Here is an 11122-nt window from a genome sequence, read left to right as displayed (position 1 = left end):
CAGAGTGCTGGGGTTCCAGACTTGTGCCGCCATGCCCCGCTTAGGCAGAACTAAGAAGAAAACTCAAGCCTTCTTACCTCACAGACAAGTACTCTACCAACTGAGGTACATTCGCAGCCCCATGATTATTTTCTTATGAAAAAATTTCAAGATTGCATTTCTTTAAATAGTCCTTTGGTACATTTAGAGTGAGAGTCAATTTATAGAAATGTGATTTATGCATACTTTTAAAGAACACAGCTGTTGACTCTCCATTACTCAGTACAATTACAGGCTTACAATCTGGTTATTACCCTAACAGTGTAGTCTCCTGCCATTAGATGGGAAATGTTTGTGTGGCACCAGAGATCAAACCTGGAGCCTCACACATGCTAGGCAAGTACTCTACTGCCGACCCACATCCCAGCCCTACAGGGACATGTGGGTCTGCTGTCCTGTGGCCTCCCGGATCTCAGGCTGAAGTGCTTGTAGCTATCCAGGGGATGCTCTTTCCAGGGCAGAAGTACAAGAAGCCACACACAACTGCACAACAGTCCACGTTCTGTTTGTACCTTCTGCTGCCCGTGGCCTGTGCAGTTGACATGGCTGAGCCCACAGCCAAGAGGGAGAAGTAGATCCCTCCTCAGAAGGTGAAGGGAGGAGATGAATATTTTTTTCCTTATTTATTTATTTAAAGAATTTCCACTTCCTCCCCTCCTCCCAATACCCTCCCGCTCCCCCCTCTCCCTCTCCTCCTCCCTCACCATTCCCAAGAGCAGTCAGGGTTTCCTGCCCTGTGGGAAATCCAAGTTCCTCCCCCCTCCCTCCAGGTCCAGGAAGGTGAGCATCCAAACAGGCCAGGATCCCAAAAAGCCAGTCCATGCAGATGAAACAAGACCCAGTGCCATTGTCAATGGCTTCTCAGTCAGCCCCCATGTCAGCCACATTCAGAGAATCCGGTTTGATCACAGGCTCATTCAGTCCCAGTCCAGCTGGCCTTGGTGAGCTCTCCGATTCGATCAGTCCCCTTGTATCAGTGGGTGAATGCACCCTTTGCGGTCCTGACTTCCTTTTTCATGTTCTCCTTCCTTCTGCTCTTCATTTGGACCTTGGGGGCTCAGTCCAGTGCTCCAATGTGGGTCTCCGTCTCTAAGAAGATGAATATTTTTGAACAATAGTTCAACCTATCATAGTATTACAACGAGGAGGGGTGCTAGCTAGACGCCAAGCAGTCGGGATTATGTCATAAACCAAGGAACAGAAGATCTAGTTGGAAACTGCATTTCCCACCCACCTGTATGGAAGCACCTCTCTCCTCTGTCTTTCGGTTTTTTAGAGCAAAGGGACTGACACTGTAACAATACTGTGTATTTCACGTACGACACAGACCCCTTTGCTGATAGTGGGATCCTTTTCAGAAGGACTCAAGGAAAGTAGAAGCTGTCCCAAGTTCAAAGTGCCACAGGCGCAGGGCTGCTGCTCAACATTGCTGGCCTAGAAAGAGATCTGCAGTATAGCTCCTGTAGAGTGACAGCCGCCTTTGCACCACAAAGTAAAAGCGACCGTAATTGGAGGCTGAAGAAATGGCTCAGTGGTTAAGTGCGTGTCCTTGTCCTGAGAGCCTACATCAGTTCTCAGCACAACCCTGATGGTGGCTTACCACCCCCTCTAACTCCACCCTCTTCTGACTTCCTCGGGTACGTTGATTTCCATCCGCATACCCAACCACAGACGCATACACACAGTATCATTTTAAAAGTAAAATTAGAAGAAAAGGAGTTGAAGTATTGTCCTGTACTGTCTGTATATTTAAAAAGGTACCTGACACATAGTAAACTATAAACTTAAGTATATGTTTCCCAAGGCGGATGGTTTTTACATGGAGATTCAAAGATTTGAACCCAAGGGTTCTGGGTCTAGGCGTCACACTTTTAAGAATCCTAATACCCAGAATTCCTACTTTGTGCTTCAGTTCAAATATTTAGCTTTCCAAAGAGCATTTACCTCCTGGGTATTCGGTAATCACCTATAAATTCCTACTCATGATTGCAGTAGCGGTATAGAAGACACTTGAATGGAACAGCCCTGCAGACTATAAAATCAAAACTAAAAACAAACAAACCAAAACCCTACACCACAGTTTTGATTGTGTGCGTTTCAAGAGACAACAGGACTGTTCTCACCCACAGTGACACCTCATCTTGATTCTTCCCAGCCTCCTCACCCAGGGACACACACTGAACATAATTATCATTCTGTTTCACAGCCGGGCTTGGTGACATCACTCCTGGTGACCCCTCTCCCTAAAGTGCTCCCAGCCTCCCTGCACCCCCTATCACCTGTGCTGCTAAAAGGTTGCCAGCTCTTCAAGGTCAACTGAACACCAGGACCCCCTCCTGGAACCTGGGCTCCTGTCTCACCTTCGCTGACAGCTCATCTTGTGACTGTGAGCAGGAGGGAGACTAAGTGTCTCTTTCCTCTTACCAAGGTCCTTGTTGGTAAAATAGAGAGTATCGAGAAGAGGATGTCTGACTCTCAGTCCTGTGCTCTGATTAGCTTAATTCTGAAGTTTAACGAATCTTTTCAATTTAATGCATGCAACCCACATTTTCACTTTAGCGTTCTCCTTAAAAGACAGCGTACACATAAATGGAATTTAAATATTGCATCCAGGCGACTCAGTCTCAAGACTGAAAGTATCATTTGTTAATGTTCCGATGTTGGGATAATGATTGTTCTTAAACTGTTTATAACACAACCTAAATATTCAATATAAGCATTTCTTGGCCCGCCAGTCCCCAAATCATGACAGAGTTATTACTAATTATGAGTGCTCAGCCTTAGCTGAGTTTTTCACCCGTTTTTTAAAACTTAACCCATTTTTATTAATCTGTATGCTGCCCCGAGGTTCATTTACCACATCTATGTACTATTCATTCTGTTTCTGTGTCTGACTGGCTGGCCACCAGCTGGTTGGCCCCTGGAGGACTAGTTCCCAGTTGACCAACTGGCTCCCCTTTCCTCTCTGTCTTCCGGTCCCGCCTATCCCTCCTCTGCCTGTCTATTGGATACTCAGCTTTTTGTTAGGCCTGTCAGGTGCCTTAGACAGACAAAGCTGAACCAGCAACACACACCTTTACATGGTTAAACAAATGCAACATAAGTAAACGCAACACATCTTTACACAGTCACACAAATATTCAACTACATAGCACATTTCTGTGTAATAGGATCAAAGGACTTGTTGCTTCCCCAAATGTAACTTTCTCAATGAAATCTGAATAATTACTCTTTGTTTTAAAGACCTAACTCTAGATTTTATAGAGTTCTTCTATTTATAAACTCTATTCTCAGGCAATGATAGGCCAAGAATTGTAGATTTTTGTATATCTAAAAAGATTCCTGAGGGCTAGGAGATGATTCGGCTGGTAACATGTTTGTGACAAAAAGCACGAGGAACTGAGTGTGAATCTCCAGAATCCGCAGAAAAGCATGAGGAACCGAGTGTGTCTCTCCAGAATCCACCCAAAAGCACGAGGAACTGAGTGTGTCTCTCCAGAATCCACACAAAAGCATGAGGAACTGAGTGTGTCTCTCCAGAATCTGCACAATAGCATGAGGAACCAAGTGTGACTCTCCAGAATCGGCACAAAAGCATGAGGAACTGAGTGTGAATCTCCAGAATCCACACAAAAGCATGAGGAACTGAGTGTGAATCTCCAGAATCCACGTAAAAGCACGAGGAACCGAATATGTCTCTCCAGAACCCACACAAAAGCATGAAGAAGTGAGTGTATCTCTCCAGAATGCACACAAAAGCATGAGGACCTTAGTGTGTCTTTCTAGAATCCACACAAAAGCTGGGTGTGGCCACACACATCTGAAACCCCACTTCCGTTAGTTACTTTTTTAATTGCTGTGATAAAACACCACAAACAAGGCAGCTTATAGAAGAGTTTATTTGGGTTTGTGGTTCCGGGGGTTAGAGCCCACGGTGGCAGAGTGGAGGCAGCAAGCAGCGGGCGTGGTCGCTAGAGCGGAAACTGAAGTCTCACATCTTGAACCACAGGCAGGACGCAGAGAGAGATGGCAACATGTCTTTAAGTTTTCAAAGGCTGCCTCTGTGACATGCTTCCTTCGATAAAGTCACACCCCTAAGTCTCCCCAAACAGCACCACTAACTAGTGACCAAGCATTCAAATGGCCAAAGCTATGGGGGGGGGAGGTGCATTTCTCATTCAACCACTTTGCCAGTACTTAAGGGGTGGAGGCCGGTTCCTGGAGCTCACTGGCAGTCTAGCTGACCTGAACATGCCAGTTTCAGTTACTCCTCTCTCTCTCTCTCTCTCTCTCTCTCTCTCTCTCTCTCTCTCTCTCACACACACACACACACACACACACACACACATGTACATACATGCATACACACACTATTTTAAAAAGCTGAATGCAGTAGAGAAAGACACACAGGATCGCCTCCATAAACGCTTATGTGGGCATGGGTACCATCTCCCACTTGCTGGGCGAGTTTTTGTCAGCTTAACAAAAGCTAGAGTCATCTGGGAAGGGGAATTCTCAGCTGAGAAGATACCCTTCCCAGGCTGGCCTGTAGGCAAGCCTGTGGGACATTTTCTTCATTAATGATTGATAGGCAGGTGGTCTTGGGTTGCATAGAAAATCAGAGTCAGCAGCCAGGAAGAACAAGTCAGTAAGCAGCATCCGTCCTAAGCCCCCCCCACCTCAGTTTCTTCCTGTCCTTGATTCCTGCATCAGCTTTTGTTCCTGATGAATCATGGTTGGTATGTGTAAGCCAAATTAACTCTTTCCTCCTCAAGGTGCTTTTGGTCACTGTGTTTTATCACAGCGAAAGAAAGCAGACTAGGATATATGTGTATACACACATATGCATATACTACCCACACACACAAGCACACACATGAATGAATACACCATACACGTACACACACACACATACACATGCTACATATGCAAACACAAGCACATAGTCGCATACAGTTCCCACTAGTTGACTTTGGTAGCTGACATTTTCTATAAAACTAGGAAAGAAAGAAGAGTGTTAGCATTTAAGGAACACCTTTTGCAGGTGATGGCCATGTTCTATATGATTCCATTTCCTGCCTCAAATAACCTGCAGGCATACATAATTTCATCCATATTTTGTAGGTAAGTAAATGAAGCTTGGAGAGAGCAAGTGATTTGTCCAAAACCATGTATCAAAAGCTCCGGTGGTGGGTAGTGCTGATGGGTGTGAATGAACTATAGTTTGTGTCATTGAACTATAAACTTAAGGCAAATGTCATGTTTCAACACAATAAAAAAAATAGAAAGAGAAAAGAAAAGAAGAAAAAAAAATCACATACCTAGTAAACAGCTCAACTCAAAGTACAGCTCAAACCAGAATGCTTTGTGTGCTGTGTGTATGGTTCAGGGGAAAAAACCCACACAACTGCTTAGCTCTGTTTATTAACCTGCATTTAAGACATCTGCCATGACACAGGAGTCAGAAGCACAGAGGAGCAAAGAGTCAAGTGAGGTGAAAAGTGTCAGCGGCAGCAAAGGTGGCAAGCTGAGGACAGTGACCAAGTCAAAAAAGTGGCCAATTAGCTTTGCCTTTAGATCTGTGTTCGCCACTAATGTGCACGAGAAACCCCTGGACATCTTATTATAAAAGCATGTTTGATTGAGCGAGTCAGATTTTGCATTCCTAATAAACTCCCGGGTGATGATGCTGGCCATGGAGCAAGTGTTGAGTAGCACGGACTTAGGCAAGCGTAACTTCCCTCTCCATGTGGGTTTCAGACCACTCGCACGGCCCTAGAACCTGGGGGTTGAGAGGCTTCAAAGACTCTAGATGTGTGCTCCATCCCAGGTCTGCTGAATCAGGACTTCTGAGGACCACACTGGAATCAGGAAGTTTAACCAGCTTTCGTGTTGTTGTGGTAACGTTTGAGAACTGCCGCTAGCAGGTCATGACCATGCTGTGCAGGCTCCGTCACTCCATGTGTTGCACAGGCTGCACAATTCCAGCTCAGAAGGGCTTTTTATAACCTCTGTGCACTTGGCAGATGAGGAAGCGGACCTCTCCAATCTTGACGTGTTGGACCTCAAAGTTTTCCAATTTCAAGAAGCATTCTTTTAAGTTTTTTTTTTATTTTTGGTTTTTATTTTTTTGTTTGTTTTTGTTTTTTCCAAGACAGGATTTCACTGTAGCTTTGGAGCCTGTCCTGGAAAAAGCTCTTGTAGACCAGGCCGGCCTTGAACTCACAGAGATCTGCCTGCCTCTGCCTCCCAAGTGCTGGGATTAAAGGCGTGCGCCTGACTCCTCTTCACCAAAGCTTTACGTGTACTCCTATACAAATTAGAATACCTTTTAGGTCGAAAAAGCTCTGCAGAGTAGCTGTCTTGCCACAATGCCTTAGGAGATTTCAATCTAATTTAGCACACTAAGCTGCGGGATTTATGCTTAATAAGCATAAAGCTATCCAAAGTCAGAGCCAAAAGAAAATCTTTGGTGGAATAATTAAGAAATAGCCTGCTTTGGATAGTAATTGTTCCTCCCCTTCCTCCTCTTTTTGTTCTCTATAGCTGGAGTGTTTGAGACACTATGACACTCTACCCAACAGTACTTCAGCAGTATGCACTCAGCGTAAGAACGCTATCCCATGACTACAGTCCCGTTCCGTATGACGGCAATCCCAACCCACATGACTGCAATCCTATTATCACGCCTTGAAAAGTTAACATTAAATCGACAAATCACTTACTATGTAACCTACATCCAAATTCCTCCAGCTATCCTAATGTTTCCTGCTGTTGTTTATTTTCTCAGGTCCAATCAAGGTTGATTGCGCTTTGCTCATCACCCTCTTTGTTTTATATAATCTGGAACAAGCTTTCCTCTTTCTCTTGGTTTCACTGACAAAGCTTTCTTTTCCAGCCCTGGTTTTGTAAAGCACTCCACATTCTGGGTCTATTTGATTACATCATCCTTATTAGATTTGGGTCAAAATTCTTGGGCAAGAGGACCACACAGATAAATGCCATGCCCTTCTCACTGCATCTCCGGGAGAGGTGTATTGGCAGATGGTCCCACCATTGGTAATGCTAATTTGATCACTCAGTGAAGTCAGTGTCTGCCAGACCAATTGTAGAATTTTATTTCTTCGCTCGTGGTTAATGTTACCTGTTGGATGATCCTTTAAGACTCCGAATATTCTTTTTCCTCATAACCTTTTGCCTAATGGTTTTTAGCTTCTTGAAAGTTTCTCTTTTGAGTTAATATTTTATCAGTTCTTCGAGTTTCATGCAGTGAATTTTTATCATATCGACTCCTTCCCCCATTCCTCCCATATCTGCTCAGCTGTGAGTTTTCTTTTTCGTTTCTCTTTCCACTGAGTTCTGTGTGTGTGGGCCAACTACTCCTGCGGGGGGCCTGCCCTGGATGTGGGCGACCTACTGGATGGGGGTTTACTGCAAGAAAACTGACTCTCCCACTCACCGAAGCTATCAAATAGCTTCTTAGCTAGGGATGGGGCATGTGCCTGCCTCCCCACTCCATGCTGGAATTTAATCTGTTTTGAGAAGATCTTACCCAAATCAGGTATTTCACTGAGAATTAAAACATGATCATTGAGTCAGTCAGCCCTGATCATTTTTCAGCATTCATGTAGAATGGAGTTGTGCTAGATTTGATAAAACTCTAAATTAAGGGACCTAGTACCGTTGACTATTCAGACAGAAAACAAAAGATCTTCCTGCCTCAGTCTCTCTCTCCCTCCCCTATTTTTTTTTAAGCTCATGTGGCTCACGCTGAACTCAAAGTCACTATGTAACTGAAAATGAATTGAATTCCTGATTTCCTGCCTTTATCTACCAAATGCTGGGATTCCAGGCATGTGCCACCATGGCTGGCTTGCTTCATGTCTCTGCTGGAGGTGAGGAGCACAGGGGTAGAGTCCCTCTGCCCCACACTGTGCTAAGAAATGCCCACCTGAGAGAAGACGACTCCCAATTACCTTCTCTTTAGCATCTCGCCCTAGACTGCATCTCTGGACGCCATTGATTGTCCCTGAGTGCTGTTGGGATATTATATGCTTTCTCACCCATTACCAGCAATGACCACTGCACTGTGTCTCTGCTTGTCAAATCTGACTCAGAATTTCCGTGTAGCAGAGGAGTAGGGTAGGGAGCAATCTGGCAGGGAGGGAGGTGCCAGAATGTTTGTCTTGAAGTGCTAGCGGTTATATAAAATGCATATTATAGATCAGTTTTTAAAAGTAGCATGTTCATATAAGATGGAGAAATTCGATTGCTCACACTAAAGGCACTGATGAAGACTGAGAGATGGAGGCTGAGGGTGGATGGAGATCACAGTGGGGTTCAAGTCGTGTGACTACCCCTCTCCTCCGCAGTCTTTACCCCTACTCTGCCCTACTCCCTTTCCTCGTGGGAAAGCACAGAAGTCCGAATCCCGAAACGTCCCTGGCATCTAAACACCCTGTCTATAAGACAGACTGAACCAGCGCCCCCATTCTACCCACCTTCCAACTTATGACAAAGAAGAAGGTACCCATATGTGGCACGCCGCGTCCGCCAGCAGAAGAGACGACCACAACAGGATTCTTCTTAGAACGTACTTTCATTGGGAACGCACAACTTGAGGTTGATGGCGAAGGACCCCCTGGACCCTGGCAGGCACGGCTTATAAAACGTGCAGAACAAAGCCTGAGACGTGTCTATGTCTGAATGGCTCTGGCCGCTCCTGATCTTACGAGTCAGCTCACGATTGGCGGCTGGATCGCGCCATTCGGGAAGGCGAGCCAAGCGCCTCGGGGCGGGGCCGAAGCTGCTTGAGAGGCAGGAAATGACGGCAGGGTTGTGGCGCCTTGGCGCCCTACACCCATATGCACTTTGAAATCCACTTTTCTCTTAAGCATCTCCCGCAATCGATGGTCCCTTTTGCTTTGCTGCATAGCTGCCACTCCTCCTCTCAGTGAGTCCCTATCACCGTCAGGTGGATATTTCACAGCTCTTCCCCTGCCTACGGCCATCCCATGCTTGGATTTCCTCCTGCCACGGTCAAACTGTCTAAATGTTCTGTCTCCATTTCCTACTCCCACTTCCTATTCATGCGACATTGAACTCTCATCTAGATTCTGCCCACACAACTTTACCAAGTGGTTCTTGCTGTGATCCCTGGTGACTTCAAGTGACCACATCAGTTGGGAACTATTCAGTATTCATATTTGCTTGACCTCTCAGCAGAATTTGACCAGTTGGCTACCTCCTACTTCTTGACACACATTGGCTCCGTGGTCACCATAACACTGTTCTTTTCTGATTCTTCTCTTAAGTTTCTGACAGTTCCTGTATGGTCCCCTCTTCTTGAGTCTCTCAGTAGTAGCACAAACCTTCTTAATTTGTATGAAGTTGTCATATCCATGTTCACGACTCACTTGTACATGCCCAGTGCAAATCTCACTTGCCTGAAGACCTATCCATCTAATGGCTACTTGAGTTCTGCATCATTGGTCCCTCACATTCAATGTACGCCTAGGATTAAGCCCACTATCCCCTCTCCAAATCTGCTTCTCCTCCAGGGCTGGCTGTTTCATAAATCCTACTGAACAATCGCTTGACACTTCCCCTCTCTCCTCCTCCTACATATAGTCTGTCACCAAATCCTATTGTGTCTCTCTGCCACATCTGTTTAGCTCACTTACTCGTCCCGTCTTCCCTACTCCAAGCTATTGTCACCCCTGGGCCATTACTGTCGCCATCGTACGATTTTTCTGCATGTGTTTCCTTTCCTAATCTGTTCCACACACCGCAGAACAAATGATGGCTTTCACAGCGTCCCGGAAGTTTGGGTGGTGCTGAACCTTGAATGTCGGACCTCACCTGTGGCAGGAAAGCACCTGCTGCTGTGTTACTTTTCAGATCCATTGACAGTCACACAACTCACGGTTAACGCCTTTAACCAAGTGGTCTTTTCCAAACATGAGTGTGAGCAGGTGATTCTCTCTCCCCGTGTGTGTGTGCGTGTGTGTGTGTGTGTGTGTGTGTGTGTGTGTGTTAAAGCTTTGCTATGTAATCCAAGCTACTCTAATCACTATATAGTCTAGGATGGCCTCAATGATCATCCTGTCTCATTCTCCCATATACTGGAATAACAGGCATAAGTCATCCCCAATGCCTGCTTAGAATCTTAAAATCGAGCCTAAATGCTCACATTGACTTAGGAGGCCTGTAGGGTCTGTCACTTGCTTTTTGGAGTCTCTGCCTTCATTCTGTGCCATCCACTCTCCAGACTTTGTGGTGCAGCTGCCTTTTGTTCCTTCTTTTAAAGGCTCAGGTAAAGTCATGAGTTTATTGCATATGCTATCTGAAAACTACATGTCTCACAAAACGCGTGCTGTAAAATAGTCAGATCTAGGTAGTTAATACACGTACTAGCATAAGATTACCATTTGGGGGACAAGAACATTTAGCATTCTTTGCATTTTTTATTTCAAGAACACAATACAGTGATATGCCTTAGGCATTGCCCATTGTTCAATCCCCAACACCACACACACACACACACACACACACACACACAGACACACACAGAGACAAAGAGACAGAGAGGTGGGGACAGACACACAGAGAGACACAGAGAGAATCATTAACTATAGTGACCATAGTATGCATCAGATCTCTTGAGTTTATTCTTCCTATCTGACTATACCTGTACATTCTTAGACAACATGCCCCACCCTTGAGTCACTCTAGTCTCTGTAATTACCATTCTCCTTGCTATTTCTATGAGCCCGACATTTTTTACTTCACATATGCATGAGCTAATACATTTGATTTCCTCTGTCTCTTGAATTTGCCACAGTCTAGACTTCATTTCCACAATTTGAATTTTCTTCATAGGATAGTTTTTCTTCTCTCCTTCTTTCTAACTCTTCATCTGTCTCACAGTCTCAGTTGAAATGCCACTTTGGGGAAGGTTTCCATCATGCCTCTAACTCTGGTACCTAAGGGGTCGGATGACTTGTTTTTCTGTTCTTTGTACTTGTGATGATTTAAAGCTTGACTCCTGCTGGGCCACAGGACAGGGGCCGTGTCTGTCTCT

The sequence above is a fragment of the Myodes glareolus genome, chromosome 16 (assembly GCF_982192425.1).
Source record: "Myodes glareolus chromosome 16, mMyoGla1.1, whole genome shotgun sequence".
Taxonomy (NCBI): Eukaryota; Metazoa; Chordata; class Mammalia; order Rodentia; family Cricetidae; genus Myodes; species Myodes glareolus.
Note: the sequence above shows the minus strand (reverse complement) of the source record.